The sequence below is a fragment of the Haliotis rufescens genome, unplaced genomic scaffold, assembly GCF_023055435.1.
Source record: "Haliotis rufescens isolate VD_foot unplaced genomic scaffold, xgHalRufe1.0.p SCAF_14, whole genome shotgun sequence".
NCBI classification, from domain to species: Eukaryota; Metazoa; Mollusca; class Gastropoda; order Lepetellida; family Haliotidae; genus Haliotis; species Haliotis rufescens.
Window position 1 is genome coordinate 12,588,443 of NW_025963824.1, and position 20,001 is coordinate 12,608,443.

Here is a 20,001-nt window from a genome sequence, read left to right on the forward strand (position 1 = left end):
GAGTAGGGAATACCATTTCAGGTACAATATGCATCAGAAAGTCACTGCATGGCAACTCAACTTAGACCACAGGGAGACCTGTGCCTTGCTTCGTGTAGGGAAGGCAAATTATTCACTTAAAATCAGAGTTGCCATTCAAAGTGGCTCAATAGCCAGACATAACCCGTTGCTCATCACACAATGTTCCTTAGCGTTCTCCATGTATATTGCTCATCTTAGGAAGATGCTGATGCAGACAATTGGTGTTTACCCTGAGATAGCAAAAGATTAGTGAGAAAGGCGCATCCGCACACTCCTGCTTGACATCAATAAAGAGGAATGTGATCTACTGAGACAGAGATTTCTCTTTACCTTTAAAGATCCAACAACGCCTCAAGAAATCCCAAAGCATTCCAAAAGTAAAACTTTAATTTGTGTTTCTCTGTTCAATTCACCAGATCCTAACTGACCATTCAAAATAATAAAATCGTGCATCCTGCAACGGCGGCCAATTAATTATACCCAGAATGGAAAAGAAAATCATATAGGAAGATTCAAGTGGAACTGAAGATATCCTTTCACTCGCTAATCTAACAACGGAAAATGGTTGTGTTTGACAAAAGGAAATCTTCAAAGAGAATGCATGGGGAACAAACATACGTGCAAGCATTAAACGGTGTAATCGACAGTATTCTTTCTTGATGGTGTGACAAAAAACGCTTTCTTGTGGATTTCGCTTTTAAGCTGGTTGAAGAAAATGTCTAAAATACAGCATTATGGGACGTGAAGAGAGGAGCTAGTCTTGTTTACGGCTCCGATAAATTGTTTAAAGCGGTAGCGCATATGGCTGATTTAACTTTATTAGTCTGTACACTGTGTATTTTCGAGTAAAATGGAGTGGAATATGCGCTCTGAGCACGTGCCTTATCTCCAAAGACGGGAAACCATTTGATTTATTCATTGAGAAGGTGGGTTGGGGTGGTTGGCATGAGGTGGTTGGCGCATTGTATGATATCAATAATGTGCCCTTTTCTTGTAGACGAAGCAAAATAAATGAGTTTTTAAACATGCTGATTTCGGCAGATTGGGAAAGGAGTATGTGAACTGAGCACGTGAATTATCTCCTAAGGGGAGAAACCAAAACTTGCTGATTTCAAACCAAAATCATTGACTAATGATGGCATTGCTGATTGAAGTACATGGTGCAGGACATATCAACAGATCTTCACATCACATTCTCCTGGGAGGATATCCTGAGAATATTCCTGGAATGTTAAACAAAATTAATTATTTGTACAGATATACACGGGTAAACAATCTGGTATTTGGCCGAATGTGTGTGCAAATGTCATCTGTTCCAAGAAATAAGATAACACGGTTTTCTAACACTGTGTCATAAACGCTTATTTGTCATGAAAAATGTTGCTATATGAGCCTGACGTATCACCGATGCGACTCATTTATGAAAAAAGTCCAAAATATTAAATTGAAATTGTTTTGTACAAAACGTATATGTGGAATCTACTATCTTTCTGTCATCCTGCCATTTGTTAGTCATATCCAAAACTGGATCCAATTTATTTGGATATATATTTTATTTTTTCCAACTCACAGTTGTTTGTTTCAGCAAGTGAGTGAATGAGTGAAGTTTTATGCCACCTTTAGCTATATTTCAGCTATTTCAGGAGTCGGCTTTACAAGTTGCACCCATATGTATAATCCACATGATGATTCATGGTTTGTGGCAACGCAATGAAATGTCTGTGTCTTTTGAGGCTTCTATGCTACATTAATATGCAGCAGACACACCGTGAAAAAACGTATTTCCTTTTAAACAAGCTTCCATACCCTGTGTGTGATGGTGTTCGGGCAGTAAATAGGTACCCAGTGTAACTGTCACAGAGTTCCGCCCCATTCTACTGAGTGGAAAAGTATGCAGTTTTCACAGTCATTTTGTTGAACTAGTTTTGTTTCACATATTCACCTGACACATGACCCCATACATGTCTACATACGCTGTTGTTTTATATGCCATAAAGCACAATACAGAGAGCGATAGAGTAATGCAGATGTTGATGTAGACATCGCATGCACTCTCCAAGCACTACTTATTCCTAAAACGAAGCTTACTTTATCGTATTATATTGGGCCATTGGTCAGAACTTCAACTGCATTGTGGCGTATTTTTCACGTGTTACTTTAGGTCTTCCATCCTTTGGATATTGTCCGATGGCTCCCTATAAACCGGTACCCTGTAGCGGTGACGATCCGATTCCGAGACGAACATGAAACCTGTCTCAAGTGGCACTGCTTGAATAGTACGACAGTGTACAGCTACAGTAGAGTGAGATGAAGTTTTTTCCCAACTCTCAGACGGTAGATGCACAGTCTGACGCAGCAATCCTCAACAGGGACTAGACATTGAAATCCAATAACCCTGGTGTAATTTCACTGAAATAAATTTCAACTGTCCAATGTCACTTAGGCGCCATTTTGACCGCCATACAATACTTCCGGTAGTAATGTTGTTTTTTTTGCATTTGAAGCAGTTGGACATTTAATACCACGATGAATAGACTCCTGAACCTGAACACGAACCTATTTTAGGGATCGAGATAAGCAATTCGTCTGAGTTCTTTTCGTTGCTGGCCTGGCGCTCGACAATAAGTGGATACAACAAAGGCTGGTCTGATCTAAGTGTACTGTATCTGAGTGGGGTATCCATGTTAAACTGCATGCAATGTAAGGACCAATGGGAGACGGGGAATACACTGCATGTAAATTTATCTCTATCCAATTCCCAGCTGGAATGAAGACAATACAGATACATGTTCTCGATACTAAAAAGCTAATATCAAACATGAATATTTGACCATCGGTCTGCATCTGCTGCATCCTGATGACCACTTCATCCACACTTCCAGATCTCACTTCCACTCATTGTTACATTTTCATGAACTTTATTATGCTTTTTCAGGCAAATTTCAAAAAACGCTATGTTCAGCTGACGCCATTGATCATGCTTCCACGAGAACAGCGGTGCAGTGAAAACAGGGAAATTCTAAATCAAAATAAATCAGAAAAATGAATGTTTATCATGCAGGTGCGGTGGCCCCAGGTAATTGAAAGTAAAACAACATGATATCGATATAGCCTGTCAGTTTCACAATGCAGAGAGTGTGTGTGTTTTGATTCATGATATAAATTTCTAAGCCTTGAATGTATATGAGTAGTAAATGTGTAAACAAAGCTCAATAGCCTGTCTCGATAAAACTTGGTGAGGCATATTGTTATACAGAAATACTTAGCCACACGGTCTGTTGTGTGATAACAGTTTTCTCACGGTATGTCATGATCCATCTCCAGAGACAAATACATGCTATAATTCCATAAGTTCCAGTTGCCTGTTTAGACCCGGATAAGAATATGTCCCCAGCACTCTATTGATCGTCTTAAAGAAGAAATTGTGTTTGTTTGTGTGTTGTTTAACTACACACTCGCCGTGTATATATCAGGAATATTGCGTTCCAGAGAGCCGTTGAACTACAAACAAACCGTTGACCTTAAGGTCAAGTAATGTGGCATCTGTGTTGCCAGATGCAGCTGACCTGAAGACCAGGGCCGTGACTTTGTGTCATGCTATTGCAGTGAACATGGAACTACGGACATGACAGCCTATCGGGTTGAACTACCCACATGGTCGATTCACAAAGCATCAGCTACTGTACATCAAACTGATTCTAAACGTTTGCATATGATCTCATTACCCGAGCAATTAGCCCCAATATTCACAAAGGAAATCAATTCCTCGGGCGTATGCAAAGAGAAGAGCCGAAGTGTGCAAACTTTTCCTTGATATCACACAGAAACGACCAGAAGAGAAAAAAACAGTGTAAATTGGCCGACACACAAAAACTGAGAAACATTGTGAGACCGTGTGATTCGATGTCTGGAAATATGTCCTCGTGGATCATTAAAGGTGACAGATTTGACATATCAGGGCTGCCGGTCAGCATTGATCGTCCTGACAAGAGGCAGTGTAGCTCACCAATCTGCATAGTGTGCCGCCTTACCAAGGGATTCCTGTGGGTTCCGATTTTATTCATTGATACTTTGGAAACATATCCTTTTTGCTGTTCTCCACAATGAACATTTTGAATGTTTTTAGGAAAATGCATGATGTATGGCTCTCATCCCTGACATTCACCCTACTGTGGCGTGGACTTCCTCAATGGAACTTCGAATGCCCACATGCATCGGTCTCATATGTACTGAATTAAAATGATAACAATGTAAGTCAATCCCATTTAGATATTCAAATTCAATAACAATATTGCAAAGTTGGCCATATCAATGTAATAGAGTATAGCTCATGGTAACAGGTGCAAAGGCACAGATCTGCTTTGAATATTCCTGAATAAAGAAAACATCTGACAGATGTCATAATAGAGATGAAGTGAAATGGAACATGTATAGACAGCTAAATCTGTTTCATAATCATTATGATGCTATCGGATGTTGCCCAGGAGGGTCTTAAACTACAACACTCACCATCAAGGGACATAGTATACAGTCAATATTGACCTGACATTACCCACAATTCCCGGAATTGCCACGAGGGATCGAGTAGCGAGCTTGTGCAGTTAAGATACACAGAAAGTGTTGTGGGATACAGTGTCCCGGAGTAAGTATCTTAAAACACATACATAGACGTGAGGAATATAGTATTAGAGATAATTGTCAACACAGGCGAGGAGAATAGCAACAGTGGCGCTGTTAAACTTGGGAAGTTTGCAGGACATGGGGATAACAGAGCGATTGCAGATAAGTGGGGAATTATGTAAATAGTGCACGCCAGATCACATGTTTAATCAATGTTTGATTTTTGTTTGAGCAAGGGTTTTGTTTAATGTTTCTCAAAATTTGATCACACAGAAACTAAAACCCATATCACACTGGTGCTGCTGAATTGGATACCTTTCAAGAGTTACAAACATATTAACTACAAAATATATACGAATCCATATTAAATAATGTCACAGAGGCTGAGGGCAACTTTACAAATTGCATTGTGATATCTCATACGTATGCAGTATATTAAAGGAAACGAGAACCGACATTATCGAATATCCCCTGTATTTCTAGGCCACAACACTACCCTACGTTATTTGTAATGTTATTTTTGTAAAAAGAAACCAAACTACAATACAATAGTTCTTCGGTAGAATTAATGCAAAAGGGTGCAGCTGATCAAGCAAGTCATGCATTGCGGAATTAAACGACAAAAGACAAGTGATTTCAGACATATAATGGTGGCCTACACAAGGAATTGACTTCACAAATATTCCTCTGTTGGACATCGAACGTGGGTATCATCTCATGAGTCCCCGTTCTGACCACTAAGCCACCGCTAAACCCTAATGTTTCAGTCAATGAAATCATGCGCACCAGAACATGTGAAGTAGAATGTTTGTTCATATCAATTTGAATCAAATGATATACATGTCTTTTTCATGCTGAACTGGCTACACTGAAACATGCACGCCTCGATGCACAGACGCCTATGTGGGCCCCTCGCCTTTCTATTCAATCTGTCTGATCTGAAACACCGTATGAGGTGGCCATATTTAATGAAACTCCACTCATAAAGATGCATGCGTCATTACCTAAGGGGAGATAAATCTGTCTCTTTCCGGTTTAGCCAGCACAGTATTGCTGAGGCACGGGATAGAATAAGGAATATGTATCGCAGGTCTCGTTGGTGAAATAAAAAGAGAACCCCCTTTATGATCTCGTTGACAGTTATCACAAAAAAGAGAAGTGTTTGATGACGTTATGTTCGAGGAAGTGGTTCATCAGTAAATCAATACTGCATCCAAGACCATTTAGATGGATAAAGTTAAACTAAGAGATCAGTAGAGCGACGAAAAATCTAACATTTATGATAAATAAGATTTTTGTCCATACTACAGGAATATCGAAGTACATTGAGCCTGAAAGAAATATTGTGTGTTCTTAGTTAGTACGAAGTGTGAATCGGTGTGAGGTTAACGCCACTTTCAAAAATATTTAGTTGTATCGCAGCGTTTTGGCTAACGTGGGAGGAAGGTCGAAATTCACGCAGGTCGTAGACGTTAAGACATGACCATTTTGGTGAAATTCAGAGAGAGTCTGGAACGAATTACCTGCTCATCCTGAAACGGCTCGGGGACGTAACTCAGTACTCTCTTCACCTGTGCCCTGCTTCGTGTAGAGAAGGCACATTATTCATTTAAAATCAAAGTTGCCATTCATAGTGGCTCAATGGCCAGACATAACCCGTTGCTGATCACACAATATCATTTAGCGTTGTCCATGCATATTGCTCGTCTTAGGAAGAAGGGGATACGGGCAATTGGTGTTTACCCCGAGGAAGCAAGAGATAAGTTAGAAAGGCGTATCCGCACGCTCCTGCTTGACATCAATAATGAGGATTGTGATGTTTTGAGAGGGACGTTTACCTTTAAAGAATCAACAACGCCTCAAGCAATCCCAAAGAATTCTTTAAAACTGTAATTTGTGTTTCTCTGTTCAATTCACAAGATCCTAACTGACCATTCAAAATCATCAAACACTGCATGCTGCAAAGGCGGCCATGTAATTAAACCCAGAATGGAAAATGGAAGATTCAAGTGGAACTGAAGATATCCTTTCCTCGCCGGCTGGGTTTACCATGAGAGTTTTATCAAGACTGTTCCAAAGCAAATCACTCGCTAATCTAACAACGGAAAATATGTCTCACAAAAGGAAATCTTCAAAGAGAATGCATAGGGAACAAACATTAGTGCAACCATTAAACGGTGTAATCGACAGTGTTCTTTCTTTAGGGTCTGACATAAACGCTGTCTGGTGGATTTCGCTTTAAATCTGGTTGAAGAAAGTGTCTAAAATACAGCATAATAGTTTGTGAAGAGAGAAGCTATTCTTGTTTACTGCTTCGATAAACTGTATCAAGCGCATTTGGCTGATTAACTTAATTGGTCTGTATGGCTGTGAATTTTCAAGGGAGAAAGGGAGTGGATCTTGCGCTCTGAGCATGTGCATTATCTCGAAGGGGGAAACACCACTTGATTTTTTTTCATTTCGGTGGTGTTGGTTGGGGAAGGGGGGGGGAAGGGGGGGGGGGGGTGCATTGAATGATATCAATAATGTTCCCTTTACCCTGCGCACTAGTGTCCAAAGCAAACAGTTCGTTCTTTTAAATTTAATATGTGCGTATGTCATGATCCATCTCCAGAGACAAATACATCCTATAATTCCTCAGGTTTCACTTGGCTGTTGGGACCCGGGTAAGAATACGCCCCCAGCACTCTATTGATGCCTTAAAGAAGACATTGGTTGGTTTTGTGTTTTTCTAACTCCACACTCGACGTGTATATATCTGGAATATTGGGTTCCAGAGAACTGTTAAACTACAAACAAACAGTTGACATTGAGGTTAAGTAATGCGGCGTCTGTGGTACCAGATGCAGCTGACCTGAAGACCAGGGCCATGACTTTGTGTTGCAGTGAGGACGGACATGACAGCCTATCGGATGGAACTATCCAGAAAGTCGATTTACAAAGCATCAGTTACTGTACATCAAACTGATTCAAAACGTTTGGATATGATCCCATTACCCGAGCAATTAGCCCCAATATTCACAAAGGAAATCAATTCCTCAGGCGTATGTAAAGAGTAGAGCCCAAGTGTGCAAACGTTTCCTTGGTGTCACACAGAAACGACCAGAAGAGATACACAGTGTAAATTGGCCGACACACAAAAGCTGATGAACATTGTGAGACCGTGTGATTCGATGTCTGGAAATATGTCCTCGTGGATCATTAAAGGTGACAGTTTCTAACATGTCAGGGGTGCCGGTCAGCATTGATCGTCCTGACAAGATGCATTGTAGCTCACCATTCTGCATAGTGTGCCGCCTAACCGAGGGATTCCTGTGGGTTCATATTGTCACTTGCCACAATGAACATTTTCCGGATTTTTTTCAAGACAATGTATGATGTATGGCTCTTATCCCTGACATTCACCCTACTGTGGCGTGGACTTCCTCATTGGAACTTGGAAAGCCAAAATGCATCGGTCTCATATGTACTGAATTAAAATTATAACTTTATATCTTCAATCCCATTTAGATATTCAAATTTAATAACAATATTGCAAAAACCTTTCATTTGACATTTTAGAAAACGTTTGCAATATACATATAGTAGAGTCCATGCATAACTCATAGGAAAAGGAACAGATCATCTTTGAAAATTCTTCAATAAAGAAAACATTTGACAGATGTCATTATAGATTTGAAATGAAATGGAACATGCATGATGAAATTGAGAGTAAAAATTAAATCTGTTCCAAATGTGCATGATGATATCTGTTTGGCCAAGGCACTCGCCATCAAGCCACATAATATACAGTCAATATTGACCTGACATTACCTACAATTCCCGGAGTGCCAGGAGGATTGAGTAGAGAACTAACATAGAACTTGTGAGTATCCCGGAGTAATTATCTCGAAACATGTAGACAGTCGTGAGGAATATATTATGAGAGCTAATTGTCTACAAAGCCGTTTGAAATGGCGATATTGGCACGGGAATAACAGCGATGGCAGATTAGCGAGGGATTATGTAAATGATGCATACCAGAGCCCATGTTTGATCAATGTTTGATTCTGTTTGGGCAATGATTGCATTTAATGTTTCTCAATATTTGAACACATTGGATCTAAAACCTTTATCGCTCTGGCCTAACTGAATTGGATACCCATAACGAGTTACAGACATATGAAAGATAAAAATATATTAAGGGAACATGCAATTGAAAGCGAGTGACAAATTACAATGTGATAAAGTATACGTATGCAGTATATCAAAGGAAATGATTTCAGACGTTATTGAATATCGTCTACATCTCTGTGCAATAACGGGGCGGTCGGGTAGCCTAGTGGTTAAAGCGTTCGCTCGTCACGCCGAAGACCCGGGTCCGATTCCCGACATGGGTACAATGTGTGAAGCCCATTTCTGGTGTCCCCCGCCGTGATATGGCTGGAATATTGCTATAAGCGGCGTAAGACCATACTCACTCACTCACTGTGCAATAACACTTGCATTTGTAGTTTTTACGTAGCAAAATAAAATTAAACTACCATAAAATATTTCTTCAGTAGAATGTTGGTTGGTTGGTTTGTTGTTTATCGCCGCACTCAGCAATATTCCAGCTATATGATGGCGGTCTGTAAATAATAGAGTCTGGACCAGACAATCCAGTGATTAATGTAATGAGCATCGATCAACGCAATTGGGATCGACGACATGCATCAACCAAGTCAGCGAGCCTGACCACCCGATCTCGTTTGTCGCCTTTTACGACAAGGTGAGGTGAGGTGAAATTGGGTTTAACGTCGCGTCCAAGATTATTGCACTTATATAGCGACGTGCATGCACGTGTATGTGTGTGTGTGGCTGCTTGTACTAGTCCGGACTGATGCCGATTTATAGTGCTAGCTCACTGAGATACCATGCCGCAGTTTAACATGAATACCCCACTCAGACACAGTATACTGACTCCGGGCCGACCAGTCCTTGTTTTAGCCCCTTAATGCCGAGCGCCAGACAGGGTAACAACAAGTACAATCTTTTAACGTCTTTTTGTATGACGCGGCCCGGGATCGAACCCTGGACCTTCCGCTCTCCGGGCGGACGCTCTACCACAAGACCACGGAGGCGGTCCTTTTACGACAAGCATAGTGGCCTTTTACGGCAAGCATTGGTTGCTGAAGACCTATTCTACCCCGGAAGCTTCACGCGTCCAGTAGAATGTATACAAAAGGGGGCAGCTGATTTGGAACAAGTTAAACACTGAACTAGTAGTATCATCGGGAAGCAAATTGACCCATGAAGATCCGGGGTAGAATAGGTCTTCAGCAACCCATGCTTGCCACAAAAGGCGATTATGCTTGTCTTTAGAGGCGACTAACGGGATCGTATGGTCAGACTCACTGACTTGGTGGATGCATGTCATCGATCCCAATTGCGTGGATCGATGCTCATGATGTCAAGCACTGGATTGTCTGGTCGAGACTCGATTATTTACAGACCGCTGTCACATAGCTGGAGTATTGCTGAGTGCGGCGTTAAACATCAAACAAACAAACAAACAAACAAACCAAAATAGAAACAGGAAGCAAATTTATCATGCTCAGTTAGAATGAGTAAAAGACATTTCCATGTCCAACTGAACAAGATTGTGGCATTAAACAACAAAGAAACTAGTCATTTCAGATAGACAAAAGGTTCAAAAGTAATTGACTTCACACATATACCAATGTTGGCGGAACCTAGATCCCTCTGTCGTCCCCACTCATAAAGGGGCATGTGTCATTACCTAAGAGGGATACATTGTTCTCTTTCCATTTAAGACAACACAGTTTTGTTGAGGGAGGTATGGAATATGGGATATGTATCGCAGGTCTCGTGGGTGAAATACAAAACTAAATAAAAAGACCCTTTATGATCTCACTGACAGTTATTGCAAAATTGAAAAGCGTTTAATGGTGTCGTGTTAGATGAAGTAGTTCCGTGTAAATCATCACAGTATCCATGACCATTTAGACGAAAAAAAGTTAAACTAAGAGTTTAGTAGAGTGGAGAAAAAGCCACATTGATGATAAATGAGAACGTTTTTCAAGAGGTTTGTATTCAAGGTTTGTCAAAATCTGTCTCAACTTACAAGTGACAATGATATTGAGTCCCCACACTGAACAGTGTTTAGTTGTATCATGGCGACGCATTTAATGTGGGAAGAAAGGCCAAAGGAGCGCAAGTCGTTGACGTTTACCATTTTGGTGAAACCCACGAGCAGAGAATCATAATCGGAGCGAGCCTGAACCCTTTACCTGCTTATCCTGAAAGCGCCAAGGGACGCAACTCTGTACTGTGTGCACCTATGTCCTGCTTCGAGTAGGTAAGGCCATGCAAGATACCATCAGTTCCATGTCAACTGCAGGTCTATTCTCACCAGCAAATTGTCCATTAAAAATCAGACTTGCCATTCAAAGTACTCCAATAGCCAGACAGAACCGTTGCTGATCATGTCATGTCACTTAGCAATTTCCATATATTCCTCGTCTTAGGGGAAAGGTGATACGGGCAATTGGTGTTCACCATTAGAAAGCAAGAGATTAGCTGGAAAGGCGCATCGGCACGCTCCTGTTTGTCTACTACAGTGAGGAATCTAATGATTTCAGATAGACGTTTAACCTTCAAAGATCCAACAACGTCTCTAGGATTCTCGGGGAATTTCCACAAGTAAAACTTTAATTTGTGTTTCTTTGTTCAATTCACCACATCCTAACTGACCATTCAAAATCATCAAATCGTGCATCCTGAAACGACGGCTTATTAATTAAACCCAGAGATGAAAAAAAATCATTCAGGAAGATTCAGGTGGACCTGAATGTATCCTTTCCTCGCCGGCTGGGTTTACCATGAGAGTTTTATTAAGGCTGTTCCTAGGCGAATCACTTGCTAATCTAATAACGGAAAATAGTTGTGTCCCATAAAAGGATTGGTTGGTTTGTTGGTTTGCTGTTTTACGCCGCACTCAGCAATATTCCACACAATTGGGGGATCTCCAAAGATAATGCATAGGGAACAAACATAAGTGGAAGCATTAAATGGTGAAATCGAGAGAAGTCTTTCTCTAGGACATGAGAAAAAACGCTTTCTTGTGGATTTCGCCTTTAAGCTGGTTGAAGAAAGTTTTCAAAAATACAGCATTATGGGTTGTGAAGAGAAGAGCTATTCTTGTTTACTGCTGTGATAAATGTTTTAAAGCGGTAGCGAATATGGCTGTTTTAACTTTATTAGTCTGTATGGCTGTGTATTTTCGACTGAAATGAAATGTGACTACTGATGGCATTGCTGATTGTAGTACATAGTGCAGGACATATCTACAAATCTTCACATCACATTTTCCTGGGAGGATATCCTGAGAATATTCCTGGAATGTTAAACAAAATTAATTATTTGTCCAGATATACATGGGTAAACAGTCTGGTACTTGGCCGAATGTGTTTGCAAATGTCAGCTCTTTCCAGAAATAAGACAACACGTTTTTCTAACACTGTGTCATAAACGCTTATTTGTCACGAAAAATGTCGCTATATGAGCCTGACGTATCACCGATGCGACTCATTTATGAAAAAAGTCCAAAATATTAAATTGAAATTGTTTTGTACAAAACGCATATGTGGAATCTTCTATCTTTCTGTCATCCTGCCATTTGTTAGTCATATCCAAAACTGGATCCAATTTATTTGGATATATATTTTATTTTTTTTCAACAAGTGAGTGAATATGCAGCAGACACACCGTGAAAAAACGTATTTCCTTTTAAACAAGCTTCCATACCCTGTGTGTGATGGTGTTCGGGCAGTAAATAGGTACCCAGTGTAACTGTCACAGAGTTTCGCCCCATTCTACTGAATGGAAAAGTATGCAGTTTTCACAGTCATTTTGTTTAACTAGTTTTGTTTCACATGTTCACCTGACACATGACCCCATACATGTCTACATACACTGTTGTTTTATGCGCCATAAAGCAGAATAGCGAGAGCGATAGAGTAATGCAGATGTTGATCTAGACATCGCATGCACTTTCCAAGCACTACTTCTTCCTAAAACGAAGCTTACTTTGTCGTGTTATATTGGGCCATTGGTCAGAACTTCAATTGCATTGTGGCGTATTTTGTTCACGCGTTACTTTAGGTCTTCCATCCTTTGGATATTGTCCGATGCTCCCTATAAACCGGTACCCTGTAGCGGTGACGATCCGATTCCGAGACGAACATGAAACCTGTCTCAAGTGGCACTGCTTGAATGGTGCGACAGTGTACAGCTACAGTATAGTGAGATAAAATGGTTCCCCAACTCCTCAACAGGGACTAGACATTGCAATCCAATAACACTGGTGTAATTTCACTAAAATATATTTCAAGAGTCCAATGTCACTTCGGCGCCATTTTGACCGCCATACAATACTTCCGGTAGTAATTGTTTTTTTGTGCATTTTAAGCAGTTGGACATTTAATACCAGGATGAATAGACTCCTGAACCTGAACACGAACCTATTTTAGTGATCGAGATAAGCAATTCGTCTCAGTTCTTTTCGTTACAAAAAGTGGTCGATGAACAGTCTTGATGCACAGTTTCAAACAGTTGGTTGGATCCTCCTTTTAATAAGCAATAACTGGAAGAATGGATTGAAAATGATATATCCCTGAATTTTTAAATGTCAGTCATTTATCTCAACGTACATATTTTTAAAATTTCCATGTCATAGCCATCAGTGACACGGTTTGGCTACTACTGGGGCAATGTACAGTGGGTCTGTATGTTTATGACTGCTTCCGTAATCAAGTGGATAGAGCGGCTGTGAGGAGAGCGGAAGATGGGAGTTCGATCCCTGAAGGCGTCATACCAAAAGATGGTACAATTTGCTGGCCTGGCGCTCGACAGTAAGTGGATACAACAAAGGCTGGTCTGATCTAAGTGTACTAAGTATCCATGTTAAACTGCGTGTGATGTAAGAACCAATGGGGAGACGGGGAATACATTGCCTGTAAATTTATCTCTGTCTGAATCCCAGCTGGAATGGAGACAATACAGATACATATTCTCGATACTAAAAAGCTAATATCCAACATGAATATTTGACCATCGGTCTGCACCTGCTGCATCCTGATGACCACTTCATCCACACTTCCAGATCTCACTTCCACTCATTGTTACATTTTCATGAACTTTATTATGCTTTTTTAGGCAAATTTTAAAAAACGCTATGTTCAGCTGACGCCATTGATCATGCTTCCATGAGAACAGCGGTGCAGTGAAAACAGGGAAATTCTAAATCAAAATAAATCAGAAAAATGAATGTTTATCATGCAGGTGCGGTGGCCCCAGGTAATTGAAAGTAAAACAACACGATATCGATATAGCCTGTCAGTTTCACAATGCAGAGTGTGTGTGTTTTGATTCATGATATAAATTTCTAAGCCTTGAATGTATATGAGTAGTAAATGTGTAAACAAAGCTCACTAGCCTGTCTCGATAAAACTTGGTGAGGCATATTGTTATACAGAAATACTTAGCCACACAGTCTGTTGTGTGATAACAGTTTTCTCACGGTATGTCATGATCCATCTCCACAGACAAATACATGCTATAATTCCATAAGTTCCAGTTGCCTGTTGGGACCCGGATAAGAATATGTCCCCAGCACTCTATTGATCGTCTTAAAGAAGAAATTGTGTTTGTTTGTGTGTTGTTTAGCTCCACACTCGCCGTGTATATATCTAGAATATTGCGTTCCAGAGAGGCGTTAAACTACAAACAAACCGTTGACCTTAAGGTTAAGTAATGTGGCATCTGTGTTACCAGATGCAGCTGACCTGAAGACCAGGGCCGTTACTTTGTGTCATACTATTGCAGTGAACATGGAACTACGGACATGACAGCCTATCGGGTGGAACTACCCCCATGGTCGATTCACAAAGCATCAGCTACTGTACATCAAACTGATTCAAAACGTTTGCATATGATCTCATTACCCGAGCAATTAGCCCCAATATTCTTAAAGGAAATCAATTCCTCAGGCGTATGCAAAGAGAAGAGCCCAAGTGTGCAAACGTTTCCATGATGTCACACAGAAACGACCAGAAGAGAAAAAAAGTGTAAATTGGCCGACACACAAAAACTGAGAAACATTGTGAGACCGTGTGATTCGATGTCTGGAAATATGTCCTCGTGGATCATTAAAGGTGGCAGATTTGACATATCAGGGCTGCCGGTCAGCATTGATCGTCCTGACAAGAGGCAGTGTAGCTCACCAATCTGCATAGTGTGCCGCCTTACGAAGGGATTCCTGTGGGTTACGATTTTATTCATTGATACTTTGGAAACATATCCTTTTTGCTGCTCTCCACAATGAACATTTTGAATGTTTTTAGGAAAATGCATGATGTATGGCTCTCATCCCTGACATTCACCCTACTGTGGCGTGGACTTCCTCAATGGAACTTCGAATGCCCACATGCATCGGTCTCATATGTACTGAATTAAAATGATAACAATGTAAGCCAATCCCATTTAGATTCAAATTCAATAACAATATTGCAAAGTTGGCCATATCAATGTAATAGAGTATAGCTCATGGTAACAGGTGCAAAGGCACAGATCTGCTTTGAATATTCCTGAATAAAGAAAACATCTGACAGATGTCATAATAGAGATGAAGTGAAATGGAAGATGTATAGACAGCTAAATCTGTTTCATAATCATTATGATGCTATCGGATGTTGCCCAGGAGGGTCTTAGACTGCAACACTCACCATCAAGGGACATAGTATACAGTCAATATTGACCTGACATTACCCACAATTCCCGGAAGTGCCACGAGGGATCGAGTAGCGAGCTTGTGCAGCCAAGATACGCAGACAGTGTTGTGGGATACAGTGTCCCGGAGTAAGTATCTTAAAACACATACATAGACGTGAGGAATATAGTATTAGTGATAATTGTCAACACAGGCGAGGAGAATAGCAAAAGTGGCGTTGTTAAACTTGGGATGTTTGGAGGACATGGGGATAACAGAGCGATTGCAGATTAGTGGGGAATTATGTAAATAGTGCACGCCAGATCACATGTTTCATCAATGTTTGAGTTTTGTTTCAGCAAGGGTTTCGTTTAATTTTTGTCAATATTTGATCACATAAGAACTAAAACCCATATCACACTGGCGCTGCTGAATTGGATACCTTTCAAGAGTTACAAACATATAAACTACAAAATATATACGAATCCATATTAATAATGTCATTGAGGCTGAGGGCAACTTTACAAATTGCATTGTGATATCTCATACGTATGCAGTATATCAAAGGAAACGAGTACCGACATTATCGAATATCCCCTGTATTTCTAGGCCACAACACTTCCCTACGTTATTGTAATGTTATTTTTGTAAAAAGAAACCAAACTACAATACAATATTTCTTCAGTAGAATTAATGCAAAGGGTGCAGCTGATCATGCAAGTCATGCATTGCGGAATTAAACGACAAAAAACAAGTGATTTCAGACATATAATGGTGGCCTACATAAGGAATTGACTTCACAAATATTCCTCTGTTGGACATCGAACGTGGGTATCATCTCATGAGTCCCCGTTCTGACCACTAAGCAACCGCTAAACCCTGATGTTTAAGTCAATGCCAGCATGCGCACTAGAATATGTGAAGTAGAATGTTTGTTCATATCAATTTGAATCAAATGATATACATGTCTCTTCCATGCTGAACTGGCTACAATGAAACATGCACGCCTCGATGCACAGACGCCTATGTGGGCCCCTCGCCATTCTATTCAATCTGTCTGATCTGAAACACCGTATGAGGTGGCCATATTTAATGAAACTCCACTCATAAAAAAGCATGCGTCATTACCTAAGGGGAGATAAATCTGTCTCTTTCCAGTTTAGCCAGCGCAGTATTGCTGAGGCATGGGATAGAATAAGGAATATGTATTGCAGGTCTCGTTTGTGAAATAAAAAGAGAACCCTTTTATGATCCCGTTGACAGTTATCACAAAAAAGAGAAGTGTTTGATGACGTTATGTTAGATGAAGTGGTTCATCAGTAAATCAATACTGCATCTATGATCATTTAGATGGAAAAAGTTAAATTAAGAGATCAGTAGAGCGACGAAAAATCTAACATTCATGATAAATAAGAATTTTTTCTATACTACAGGAATAACGAAGTTCATTGAGCCTGAAAGAAATATTGTGTGTTCTTAGTAAGTACGAAGTGTGAGTTGGTGAGAGGTTAACGCCACTTTGAACAATATTTAGTTGTATCTCAGCGTTTTGGCTAACGTGGGAGGAAGGTCGAAATTCACGCAGGGCGTAGACGTTAAGACTTGACCATTTTGGTGAAATTCAGAGAGAGTCTGGAACGAATTACCTGCTCATCCTGAAACGGCTCGGGGACGTAACTCAGTACTGTGTTCACCTATGCCTTGCTTCGAGTAGGGAATACCATCTCAGGTACCATATGCATCAAACAGTCACTGCATGGCAACTCAACTAAGACCACAGGGAGACCTGTGCCCTGCTTCGTGTAGGGAAGGCAAATTGTTCTCTTAAAATCAAAGTTGCCATTCATAGTGGCTCAATGGCAAGACATAACCCGTTGCTCATCACACAATGTCATTTAGCGTTGTCCATGCATATTGCTCGTCTTAGGAAGAAGGTGATACGGGGAATTGGTGCTTACCCCGTTGAAGCAAGAGATAAGTTAGAAAGGCGTATCCGCACGCTCCTGCTTGACATCAATAATGAGGATTGTGATGTTTTGAGAGGGACGTTTAACTTTAAAGAATCAACAACGCCTCAAGCAATCCCAAAGAATTCTTTTAAACTTTAATTTGAGTTTCTCTGTTCAATTCACCAGATCCTAACTGACCATTCAAAATCATCAAACACTGCATCCTGCAATGGCGGCCAATTAATTAAACCCAGAATGGAAAATGGAAGATTCAAGTGGAACTGAAGATATCCTTTCCTCGCCGGCTTGAGTTTTATCAAGACTGTTCCAAAGCAAATCACTCGCTAATCTAACAACGGAAAATATGTCTCACAAAAGGAAATCTTCAAAGAGAATGCATGGGGAACAAACATTAGTGCAACCATTAAACGGTGTAATCGACAGTGTTCTTTCTTTAGGGTCTGATATAAACGCTGTCTGGTGGATTTCGCTTTAAATCTGGTTGAAGAAAGTGTCTAAAATACAGCATAATAGTTTGTGAAGAGAGAAGCTATTCTTGTTTCCTGCTTCGATAAACTGTATCAAGCGCATTTGGCTGATTAACTTAATTGGTCTGTATGGCTGTGAATTTTCAAGGGAGAAAGGGAGTGGATCTTGCGCTCTGAGCATGTGCATTATCTCGAAGGGGGAAACACCACTTGATTTTTTTTCATTTCGGTGGTGTTCGTTGGGGAGAGGGGGGGGGGGTGCATTGAATGATATCAATAATGTTCCCTTTACCCTGCGCACTAGTGTCCAAAGTAAACAGTTCGTTATTTTAAATTTAATATGTGCGTATGTCATGATCCATCTCCAGAGACAAATACATCCTATAATTCCTCAGGTTTCACTTGGCTGTTGGGACCCGGGTAAGAATACGCCCCCAGCACTCTATTGATCGCCTTAAAGAAGACATTGGTTGGTTTTGTGTTTTTCTAACTCCACACTCGACGTGTATATATCTGGAATATTGGGTTCCAGAGAACTGTTAAACTACAAACAAACAGTTGACATTGAGGTTAAGTAATGCGGCGTCTGTGGTACCAGATACAGCTGACCTGAAGACCAGGGCCATGACTTTGTGTTGCAGTGAGGACGGACATGACAGCCTATCGGATGGAACTATCCAGAAAGTCCATTTACAAGGCATCAGTTACTGTACATCAAACTGATTCAAAACGTTTGGATATGATCCCATTACCCGAGCAATTAGCCCCAATATTCACAAAGGAAATCAATTCCTCAGGCGTATGTAAAGAGTAGAGCCCAAGTGTGCAAACGTTTCCTTGATGTCACACAGAAACGACCAGAAGAGATACACAGTGTAAATTGGCCGACACACAAAAGCTGATGAACATTGTGAGACCGTGTGATTCGATGTCTGGAAATATGTCCTCGTGGATCATTAAAGGTGACAGTTTCTAACATGTCAGGGGTGCCGGTCAGCATTGATCGTCCTGACAAGATGCATTGTAGCTCACCATTCTGCATAGTGTGGCGCCTAACCGAGGGATTCCTGTGGGTTCATATTGTCACTTGCCACAATGAACATTTTCCGGATTTTTTTCAAGACAATGTATGATGTATGGCTCTTATCCCTGACATTCACCCTACTGTGGCATGGATTTCCGCATTGGCAGTTGGAAAGCGCAAATGCATCGGTCTTATATGTACTGAATTAAAATGATAACTATACATCTTCAATCCCATTTAGATATTCAAATTCAATAACAATATTGCAAAAAACCTTTCATTTGACATTTTAGAAATATGTTGGCAATATACATAAAGTAGAGTCCATGCATAACTCATGGGAAAAGGAACAGATTATCTTTGAAAATCCTTCAATAAAGAAAACATCTGACAGATGTCATTATAGATTTGAAATGAAATGGAACATGTATGATGAAATTGAGGGTAAAAACTAAATCTGTTCCAAATGTGCATGATGATATCTGATGTCGCCAAGAAGGAACTTTGGCCAAGGCACTCGCCATCAAGCCACATAATAAACAGTCAATATTGACCTGACATTATCTACAAATCCCGGAGTGCCAGGAGGTTTGAGTAGAGAACTAACATAGAACGTGTCAGTATCCCGGAGTAATTATCTCCAAACATGTAGACAGTCGTGAGGAATATATTATGAGAGCTAATTGTCTACAAAGCCGTTTGAAATGGCGATATTGGCACGGGAATAACAGCGATGGCAGATTAGCGAGGGATTATGTAAATGATGCATACCAGAGCCCATGTTTGATCAATGTTTGATTCTGTTTGGGCAATGATTGCGTTTAATGTTTCTCAATATTTGAACACATTGGATCTAAAACCTGTATCGCTCTGGCCTAACTGAATTGGATACCCATAACGAGTTACAGACATATGAAAGAAAAAATAATAATAAAGGGAATATGCCATCGAAACCGAGTGACAAATTACAATGTGATAAAGTATACGTATGCAGTATATCAAAGGAAATGATTTCAGACGTTATTGAATATCGTCTACATCTCTGTGCAATAACGGGGCGGTCGGGTAGCCTAGTGGTTAAAGCGTTCGCTCGTCACGCCGAAGACCCGGGTCCGATTCCCGACATGGGTACAATGTGTGAAGCCCATT

The 20,001-nt window shown here is 40.5% G+C and overlaps 1 protein-coding gene across 1 annotated transcript in view; it reads right to left on the reverse strand.

Annotated features, from left to right (window-relative positions):
- Positions 1-20,001, reverse strand: part of LOC124115228 (atrial natriuretic peptide receptor 1-like) — a 371,546-nt gene that overhangs the window by 296,732 nt on the left and 54,813 nt on the right. The window lies entirely within an intron of this gene.